General features: G+C 36.5%; 2 long non-coding RNA genes across 5 annotated transcripts; both read left to right on the top strand.

The window, feature by feature from the left end:
• The first annotated feature begins 589 nt into the window (after positions 1 to 589).
• On the top strand, positions 590 to 5,568 carry LOC146449431 (uncharacterized). Of its 2 annotated transcripts, XR_014860596.1 has the most exons (4): positions 612 to 915; positions 1,102 to 1,215; positions 2,500 to 5,273; positions 5,448 to 5,568. It is a non-coding gene; the product is annotated as an uncharacterized LOC146449431 (long non-coding RNA). The 2 variants fall into 2 exon arrangements; XR_014860595.1 differs by lacking the exon at positions 5,448 to 5,568 and having other exon boundaries at positions 590 to 915; positions 2,500 to 5,288.
• A 48-nt stretch (positions 5,569 to 5,616) lies between these two features.
• On the top strand, positions 5,617 to 10,946 carry LOC146449430 (uncharacterized). Of its 3 annotated transcripts, none has more exons than XR_014860641.1 (5): positions 5,617 to 5,645; positions 5,838 to 7,390; positions 7,615 to 8,728; positions 9,239 to 9,361; positions 9,590 to 10,946. It is a non-coding gene; the product is annotated as an uncharacterized LOC146449430 (long non-coding RNA). The 3 variants fall into 3 exon arrangements; XR_014860642.1 differs by lacking the exon at positions 5,617 to 5,645 and adding an exon at positions 5,672 to 5,787 and having other exon boundaries at positions 6,364 to 7,390; XR_014860640.1 differs by lacking the exon at positions 5,617 to 5,645 and having other exon boundaries at positions 5,674 to 7,390.
• Positions 10,947 to 10,949: the final 3 nt, after the last annotated feature.

Here is a 10,949-nt window from a genome sequence, read left to right as displayed (position 1 = left end):
AGACGCGTCTTAGGTAAGACGCGTCTTATTTTCTCTCGTATAAATCAGTGACCCTATTATGGCGGGAGATTCTGAAATTCGACGGACACCTATCGTTGGCTGTCAGTTTAAAGGAAAATAGTTTGTTTCTCATCGCCCAATCGACCCAATTTATTTCAGAAAATATAATAAAATAATCTGATTCCATTTCCCACTATCTTTTCTCTACTGTTTCGGCCAAGCTTACAATGTTTGTATAAAGTGATTCTAACACGTCAATCAGCCCTTATACGCGACATATTTTAATATATTTAAGAGTCATGGCTACTTGTTACAAGACGGCAGTTTCGGCGAAGATGTAGTCAAGGCGCACTTGAAATTATTTATTTATTTGTCAATGTTTCTTTCTCGGCCTTTCTTTGACTTCTTTTCCTTCCTTTCCGACTGAACAATTCACTTTCACGAGAGGGATTGGGTGACAGTCAATGGTCGGACTAGTAGTGTTGCTCTCAACGAAGTACTACCGAGTGCTTATCAATTTTTTGATTGGTGGTGATAAAATTTCGGGAGTTCGGTTTCCTCTACGAAAATATGGCGCAAAAGTAGCGCGCTTCCCGTCAACTTTTCCCGCCGAAAACCCTTGCAATGCAGTCAGCCAATGAGAGAGCAGTATTTTAACCCAATGAGCCAATCAGAAAATAGTATTTTAAACCACGTGCTAAAAAGTCACGTGGGTTGTGTCTTAAGTTGCCGCTGTTTATGACAGAATTCGCACATGAGAGAAGACAAACAAGTGACGGCTTTGTGCGGAAAGAAAGAAAAAAAATTCCTCTGATTAATTTGCCTTCTCTGCCTGTTTTTCTTCCTAAAAACAAACTTATTGTTTGCTGCTCAAGGACCACTGGAGAGAGAAAATGCCAATAGAAGAAAAATAAGGTCAGTGTTACATTTTCCAGCTCTCTCAAACTTTGTAACTCGCGGCGGAGTTTAACCGGTTCATACATGCGTACATTCACACTTAGAATTCACTTGTTCTTGTAAAGTCTTGTTTTTCTTTGCAAATTCTCAGTCAAAGCTAGCTTAATTTTTTTTTACTGACATTTCTTTATCATTGTTTTGCAGCGGAAATTTCCCGTGAAAGCAAAAGACAACTTTGGGAAAACTTAGTCACCTTATGTCTGCGAATGCTCGTGGTCTGGAAACATCGCGTTGTCAGTTTTTTCCAGCTGAAACGAGGTAATTATTGTTCAACTACTTTCACTTATTGCAGAAAAAATGAATTACACAAGAAAAATTGTTTAAGACTTTTCGAGTTGTTTTTCTCAAGTTCAAGGAATGTTTTGGCGAACGCGCGAAAGTTTCTACAATGTCAGTAAACAGTATTAGTGACAAAGAAGCGCAAATAACTTTGAATAAATGAAACAACCATAATAAAGGAAAAAAATCAGGAATTTTGCCAATGAAGTCATCCAAATTGAAGAGAAAAAAAGAATAAGGAAACAAGGGCAAGAAAACATTTATTTTTAGTTTTTTGTTTGAAAGGTCGTGTGAAAAGTTTTGGCTTACCTTTTTGTCATCTTTTGCATTTAAACCGGCGAAATATCTAGATTTTCTCTTTAAAATTGTTCAAATGAACAATGACATTTTCACCAAATGCTTGTAAACTTGGCAGTTTTCTTTGGGAATAATTTTTATGACTGAAAACATGCGAACAAAATAAAAGATAAACATTCCTTTTGCAAACGCTTTTGTTGTAAATTTTTCACTTCTTCATTTATTGATTTTTCCCAGCAAAATTGGTTAAAATTCGAACCGAATCGAAATTTCTGCGAAGGTCTTGCAAAACGCGCCAAATTTCGCGAGAAATGTTTCATAACAAAAATTATATTTTGGCGTTTTTTTATTGTTGTTTCAAAAGATTGTGTTACGAGTTTTTGCCTTCTTCTTACGTCATCTTTTATTAATACTTGGAATTTTTCTCTAGAAATCGTTAAAATTCAGGGCGAAAAGGACACCCGCAAAACGTAGCAAAAGCATACCCTTTGAGGAATCTTGTGTCCAATGTTGAGTTAAGTCGGACAGAGTACAAATAGGAACTTACATTTTATCGTTTACTTTTGTTTCTTATTTGACTAATTTTAGGGAGTGAACAGGGCCGGGTTGTAGACTTTCGCGCGCACACGAAAGAAAATTCAGCCTCCACCGCAAAATAAGGAGGGCCTGTGTAACATCAATTCGTTGTGTTTTCACGTGTTACACTATAACTGCAATAGATTTGGTAATCTTATGTTAAGATCAATTGGATTTTAACATGTATATATAAGAAGAAAGGAGAAACAGAGGGCTGTTTCACAATTTGACTCGCACCATCTTTTCCCACGTTTCACATTGTACATTGTAAAATGATAAATGCTTTTTACAAAACGAATGAAATTGCTTAGATTTTCTCCTTATTCTTACAGATATACAGTTCTCAATCTGTGGCGAATTTGTTAAAACGATTCTCTTTTTAATTTTCAGTTTTCCTGCACTTCCCTGAGCAAAGTTCTTCATTGTGTCATCTCTGAAAGATCTGTCAGTTCCAAATGCCTCAGCCACAGTACCCCCAATGTCCAATGCCACAGTTCCTGCAACGTCGAAGCTACAGCATTCCAACCTGTATTCACATCTGAGTACGCTGGCACCATTTTGTGAATCAGCTCCGCCTTCTCAAGCCATGGAAGTTGGTCAGTCAAAATGGGGTTGGAATGGGGGGTAAATAAGAGCTCTGGATGAACCTTACAACGCACACGATACACAGATGATTGGATCTTCGGCTTAATTTAATTGTAGTTAGATTAGTTAGTTGGGCCCCAAGGGTTGGGATGGCTCCTCCCTTTAGGCTCCCTTGTGGGTTCCTTTGCAGGTTATTCGGCTATCGACTGGAATTAGATTTTTATTCGGCTTTTTCTTTCCGATTTTTTTCTCGGCCTTCCTGCAAGATCAAGATGTCTTCACTCTGTGGCTTCACTTCGAAATTTCTTCAGTGGCACTTCATCTTCAACGTTTTTCTCCCGCTTAGCTGCGCCTAAGTTTTCTGAGTACTACACTTCACTTGACAGTCTATTAGCACTGGATTAAGTGAAGCTATTTTTCGTAAGGTTCAACCAGATATTAAAAGCAGAGTTAATTTAGGAACTGGAGCTTAAGTCCATTCAACTTCTGGAAGGAGACCAGTTTTGGCAACTCCTTACAAGTTCAATGGTCTTTCTGGTTACAGGCAGATAGGTAGCTAGTTGATAAGGATTAAGCTAGGCACATAATATTGGGCATAAAGGGACAAACAATGCACACACCCTAGATCAGAAGAGTAGAGGAATAATTGTCTGATGTCATCAAAGTTGTCAACTATGAACAGCTGCCACATTAAACAATTATGTAATTCTTTGATGGCCATCAAAATTATCATAAAGCAGCTAAAAATTGTCCAATTACTGTCTGTTGTCAAACAAATTATGAGGAATCAGCTGCAGGATACGTATAACACAAAATGAACTGAACTTGTTCAAGGTTTTTTGGCAAATATTAGTTGGAAAAGCCATTATTATGATAATGCTACGATAATGCTTGAGAAGGAAATATGAAGAACAATGACAGCTATCTGGCATGAGGTGAGTGTTTTTTTTTTTATTGTTTTCCGGCTAGTCAAAGTTCGGCTCATTCGGCTTTCGAACACCATCAGCTTCGTCCTCACTCCAAATTTGACAATGCATACAATTAAGATGCTTGATATCAACAATGAATTGATAGCAAGGCATTAATAATCCCTGATTGTGTCTGGGGGACCCTGAGTGTTTCAGTTGAGGTGTCAAGTTTTATGGACACAGAAACACTCTTGGTTTTACTGGACACTAAGTTTTTGGTATAGGAGCGCAACCCCTGGCAGACCTAACCAGGTCATGTGGATTAATTAAGACTACTTAGCTTGTGTAACTTATGAATATATTTGAATAAACTCTGAAAACTGCAATGCTGTCAGTGTGTCTTTATTTCAAAACATAATAACCTATGGTGGTATGGAGTAAACAATTCATTACTAACAAATTATTCTGTTTCAGGGGCTTTCAAATTTGCAAAATATTTGTGCTCATTTGGCAAAATGCTTAACAGTGCATTCCCATAGCAGTACTTTGTGCGACTTTATTTAACTAAAATAGACCAATACTAACAATTCTGTTTCAGGAAATCTTGGTTTTCAAGATTACATGATAAACCACTCTAGTTAAGCAAACTATTGTAACTAAGTTGCATTTGCTCGCAATAAAAACAAAACAAAACAGTTGTCTGTGTCTTCTTTTGCTTCTAAAAGGTTACAAAACTAAAATACATTAAATTACATTACTGACAAAATTATATTCTGTTTCAGGAGATCTTGTTTTTTCTGCATTAAAACAACTTTCACGAGCAGTGTGCTCAAAGAAACTTTTGTAACTTAAGCAGTATTTTCAGGCTCAATAAAAGAAACGAAAACATAGTTGTCAATGTCTTTTCTAAAGAGTACTAACCTAAAACTTATTTTTAGCAACACATATTTCTTGTAAAATGGTAATAGATTGTTAGCCTCAAGCAGCCTACACTCATCTACAGTTAATGCTGGCAAGCTTTAGACTACAAAATGGCACTAATGATCATCAATGAAATATGGCTTGGATAGTTGTTTTCTCATCATGAAGGTAAGCAATACAGTTTCCTTATTTCAAATTCTTTTCTAACTTGGTTTGTGCTTTTAGTTCACAGTTCAACTAGTCCTGACTGCCATGACCCAGAGGAACTTGAAGGGTGACTATAAGTAGCTCCAAATTCAAAGTGATTTGCAGTTACTCAAAATGTGAAATCAGTTAACTTGACACGCTGAAAACTTTTGGTGCAAATCAACAATTAATCGTTTTCACAGATACTGATAATTATTGGCGATTGGTGGTCAGTCAACAACTAAAAGTTGAATTAAGTAAAAGAAATGAATGCCAGTCACAATGTTGGCCATTTTTTTACTTGCTCATCAAATTCAATTGTGGTCTGTCAAGATGCCAGTTCAAATGGCAGAGATGGGTGTCAATCAGGATGTTCATCTAATTTGTCAGTAAATGACTCTAAATAAGTATCATGGCCTGTCAATCAAGATGCCAGTTCAAATGGCAGAGATGGATGTCAATAAGGATGTCCATCTACTTTGTTACTTAATGACTCCAAATTAGTATCACGGTGTGTCAATCAAGATGCCAGTTCAAATGGCAGAGATGGATGCCAATCAGGATGTCCATCTAATTTGTTACTTATGATCGACTCCAAATTAGTGTCATGATCAGTCTATCCAGACGCCAGTTCAAATGGCAGGATGTCCATCTAATTTGTTACTTATGACTCCAAATTAGTGTCATGATCAGTCTATCAAGATGCCAGTTCAAATGGCAGAGATGGATGTCAATCAGGATGTTCATCTAATTCATTACTTAATGACTCCAAATTAGTATTATGGTCTGTCAATCAAGATGCCAGTTCAAATGGCAGAGATGGATGTCAATCAAGATGTTCATCTGATTTGTTACTTAATGACTCGGCCATATTAGTATCATGGTCTGTCTATCAAGATGCCAGTTCAAATGGCAGAGATGGATGTCAATCAAGATGTTCATCTGATTTGTTACTTAATGACTCGGCCATATTAGTATCATGGTCTGTCTATCAAGATACCAGTTCAAATGGCAGAGATGGATGTCAATCAGGATGTTCATCTAATTCGTTACTTAATGACTCCAAATTAGTATTATGGTCTGTCAATCAAGATGCCAGTTCAAATGGCAGAGACGGATGTCAATCAGGATGTCCATCTAATTTGTCACTTAATGACTTCAAATTAGTATCATGGTCTGTAAATCAAGATGCCAGTTCAAATGGCAGAGACGGATGTCAATCAGGATGTCCATATAATTTGTTACTTATGACTCCAAATTAGTATCATGGCCTGTCAATCAACTGATGCCAGTTCAAATGGCAGAGATGGATGCCAATCAGGATGTCCATCTAATTTGTCACTTAATGACTCCAAATTAGTGTCATGTTCTGTCAATGATCAATCAAGATGCCAGTTCAAATGGCAGAGATGGATGTCAATCAGGATGTCCATCTACTTTGTTACTTATGACTCCAAATTAGTATCATGGCCTGTCAATCAAGATGCCAGTTCAAATGGCAGAGATGGATGCCAATCAGGATGTCCATCTAATTTGTCACTTAATGACTCCAAATTAGTATCATGGCCTGTCAATCAAGATGCCAGTTCAAATGGCAGAGATGGATGTCAGTCAGGATGTCCATCTAAATTGTTACTAAATGACTCTAAATTAGTATCATGGTCTGTCAATCAAGATGCCAGTTCAAATGGCAGAGATGGATGTCAATCAGGATGTCCATCTAAATTGTTACTTAATGACTCCAAATTAGAATCATGGCCTGTCAATCAAGATGCCAGTTCAAATGGCAGAGATGGATGTCAATCTGGAGGTCCATCTAATTTGTTACTTAATGACTCAAAATTAGTGTCATGATCAGTCAATCAAGATGCCAGTTCAAATGGCAGAGATGGATGTCAATCAGGGTGTTCATCTAATTTGTTACTTATGACTTCAACTTAGTGTCATGATCTGTCAATCAAGATGCCAGTTCAAATGGCAGAGATGGATGTCAATCAAGATGTTCATCTGATTTGTTACTTAATGACTCCAAATTAGTGTCATGATCAGTCAATCAAGATGCCAGCTCAAATGGCAGAGATGGATGTCAATCAGGATGTCCATCTAATTTGTTACTTATGACTCCAAATTAGTGTCATGATCAGTCTATCAACATGCCAGTTCAAATGGCAGAGATGGATGTCAATCAGGATGTCCATGTAATTTGTCACTCAATGACTCCAAATTAGTATCATGGTCTGTCAATCAAGATGCCAGTTCAAATGGCAGAGATGGATGTCAATCAAGATGTTCATCTGATTTGTTACTTAATGACTACAAAACATGATTTGTCAATCAGGATGCCAGTTTAAATGGCAGAGATGGATGTCAATCAAGATGTTCATCTGATTTGTTACTTAATGACTACAAAACATGATCTGTCAATCAAGGTACCAGTTCAAATGGCAGAGATGGATGTCAATCTTGATGTCCATCTAATTTGTTACTTATGACTCCAAACTCCAAATTAGTGTCATGATCATTCTACCAAGATACCAGTTCAAATGGCAGAGATGGATGTCAATCAGGATGTCCATCTAATTTGTCACTTAATGACTCCAAATTAGTATTAATCAAGGTCTGTCAATCAAGGTGCCAGTTCAAAAGACAGAGATGGATGTCAATCAAGATGGTATGTTAAAGTGTATATGACACAAAATCTTTTATTAGCTTATTAGGAAGAGCTTTCAAAATGATGAAGAATGCCATTTATGTGACGTCACAAGTTGTCTAATTTGCATAAGCCTAAATCTTGAATAACTCGGCAACCAAGAATGCTATCGCAATAAAATAAATGGCATTCTTCATCATTTTGAAAGCTCTTCCTAATAAGCTAATAAAAGATTTTGTGTATATACACTTTAAGATTGCAATCCAAATTACCATGATGTACTGTTAGTCGAAATGCTGATCTTATTTTCTAACTTCATTCCAAATTTGTATATTGGATCGAAAATAGTCCATCAAATGCATTAATCCAATTATCTAATGTGATGTATGCCAGTCAACACGCTGATTTAATTGACGGTTTAAACTACATCATCCGTTAGAAATGGACATTCAAAATGTTAATCTACAATTTGTCTGTTGATGATCCAAATCCAAATTGAAACCATCCAAGTATCAGTTGGCTTGATAATTCAACATTACACAACGTTAAATATAGAAAAGGTAAGTGCTAGTAAAGTGTTCAAAAGTTTCACGATATCAGTAATAACCACTGGCTTGACATGTATATAGCTAAGCCAACTGTCTGCACTTATTCTAATTTACTGGTGGTGATCTGTCCTTTAATGTAGTCTTTATCATGGGCAATTGGTGATGAATTATGGATACTGGAATGACTAAAGTAATTTGTTAAAAGTTAGTGTGCTGGACTGCCAGTAAAACTGCTGATCTCAATTCTGAAATGGAGATTGCTGTTTCAGAAATATCAATTGCCTGTCACCACTCTAAAGACAAAAAGCCACAGACTGTAATAATGTCTTCTCTAACTCCAAATTGGCAAAATGTAATAAGTTTAAAAATAAGTAGAGCCATTTTTCTGTTTCACTTGAAATTATTATTGTCATAGAGTCTAGAATGACACTGAAGAACAAGTGTTGATACCACTGTGTGCTCTTACTCAAAATTATTACTGACAAGCTATGTGGCTACGTCACTAAAAAATAATGATAAAAGTAGAAAAATTAATATATCATTATTATGGAATGATATAACTTTACCGAAGATAAATCACATGGAGGACATGCATGAATCCTGATCTTCCTGGAAATATAACTTAATTCTTGCACTCTTGAGATTTATCGTGTTTTTAGGAAATAAGGCAAGTCCAGATATACCGGCTGTCATGCTGTTGAAAAGAGTTCCACTTCCTGATGTTCAAGTCAAACAGTGTTCCACCTACTGATCAGTCTCCTTGCCAGAGGTGCCTAATACAGCTGAAGAATGCACGAGTGTGATCCAGGATCACCTGAAAGGTATTTTTAGCCTGGCTTAAATCACCTATGTATACTGTTAATAACTGATGTCTGCAAGAGGAGCAGAGGTGAAAACGTTTGTTGGCATTATCCACACATCTTTTATCCTAGAATCCTGAATTTCTTGAACCATACTAAACCTTCTGCTGATGCTGTGTAATCCCATGGATAGCCAATGAGCTGCATAGCACTGAGTTGGCTGCAATCATCTCATATCCAAGTGCAAGTGGAATATTATTATTATATTAAAAACAATCAAGAAATACTGCTAGATCTTGCTGATTTTGCTTTGCAAGAACAACCAGTAGACAATTTAATGGTGTCCATTTTTTGGGCAAGATATGATGGCTAAAAAAATATAGGATAATGGCTTATATACCATGGCCACTATAACCCAATCAAATCCCTGAAATTTCATGAAACAATGATCCAGTTTTTATTAATGAATATTACATACTTATAATATCTGTAAGTAATAAATTTTAACTTACAGTTTCTGTTCTGTTTCAGCAACAGATGGATATCCTGCTTGACACAAAGTCTGTTTCCTGTCTTGTTACTGGTCACTGAGCATCATGACACTCCACACAGAATCTGCCGAGAAGAACAAACCAAGCATAAAATAATAGGAAGGTATGGAGAATTCTTCTACCAAACATTGAAGTTTTTTTTAAATCTAAACTTTCTAGGGTATGGATGCAGTAGCACTAAAACAACATATGGATTTTATGCAGCCAAGCTGTCACAAGATCATTTTTTCTTGATTTGCGAGTTAAGACCTTTCTAAAAAAAATGGCAATGATTGCAATCTCATTAGATTCTTGGGTTTTGCTTCTCTTTTTAATTGCTTGTTTTTGTCAGGGTATAAATGACTATTTCAAAGGCCAACGCAGCATCAGGATAGGGACTTAAGTAAAAGTTCCTCTGAAGACAACCAAGATGGAGGACAAAGCAATCTTCAAATTGGCATTACCTTCAAGACTACTTTAGATAAACGTTATTTTTACACTGTAATTATATCAGCAGATGTGTTAGTTTAGTGATCAGCAAGCCACACTTTTGATCAGGAGGTTTTTGCTTCACGCCTTGGTCTTTGCCCTTGTAGTTTGTGATCAGACAAAACACATTTTCTCCACATTACCTCTTTCCACTCTGGAGTATACAAGGGGATATACTGGTGAAATGTTAGAGAGAACCTGACAAAATATCAAGGATATTCTTGCAATGGCCTAACACCCCATCAAGAGGGAGTAGTAAAGCTCACAGTTGCTTTTTACAATGGAAGTTAGAGATAGTTGCCAGCCTGGTGACCTGCAAGGCTTACTGAAGCACAAGAATGAAAGAGACTTCATACCACCTTTTAAATTGGCTTCCAATAATTACTTTCAGCTATAATTTACAGAACATTGCACAAGATTCATCTGAAAATTGATTCAAATTCATGGAAAACATACTCGATTGTTGCTCAAGGAAATGTGGGATCTTCAACAACTTAGAAACATGAGGCCATGTAGCTTAATTTAAACGCCCCCTTAGAAATCCTCTGGTATTCATTAATAAGGTCATATAAAAATAAGTTAATAGTATTAATTCATGATACCCCTTAGAACAAAATTAAGAATTCTGGCATTTTCTTGAGCTCAGGTTCTAAGTATGTTTTTGAGTTGATGTGGAAAAAATTTCAATCCATCAAATTTAATACGGTTATGTTTTAAATAAAAACATCTGTTCATGAAAGTCTATATCAATATTGTAGATAATGAGCCTTTTAGTCAACCAGGCTTGTGTTTATTTCTGTTTTTTCCAGCATAAAGTGACTAGGGGCATTGCTTTACTCCCCCAAAGAGGATGCTAGTCAATTACAAGGTTACCCCTGACATTTTTTTTTAGGTTTCTCCAGCAGTTTCCTGGAACCCATTTGTATACCTGGGTTGAGAGAGAGAATGTGGAGTAAATTGTCTTGTCTGAAACACAACACAATGGCTGAGACCAGGACTTGATCCATTGACCTTCAGCTCAAAAGCCCAGGGCACTGACCACTCATCTACAGCACCATCACGTCTTATAAGTTTAAAAAGTGTAATAAAAGTGAACATAAAGTGCAAATCATAGCCTGAGCAATCAGTTTTCTTCATGCTTTTATCCCAGAGCTTGGGTTGAAGGCATAAGAAAAACTGATATATCTGGGTATGAAGTCAACTCACTACAAATAGAAGAACAG

The sequence above is a fragment of the Pavona decussata genome, unplaced genomic scaffold (assembly GCF_977016875.1).
Source record: "Pavona decussata unplaced genomic scaffold, jaPavDecu1.1 SCAFFOLD_602, whole genome shotgun sequence".
Classification (NCBI taxonomy): Eukaryota; Metazoa; Cnidaria; class Anthozoa; order Scleractinia; family Agariciidae; genus Pavona; species Pavona decussata.
Note: the sequence above shows the minus strand (reverse complement) of the source record. Positions and strands in the feature narration are given on the sequence as shown.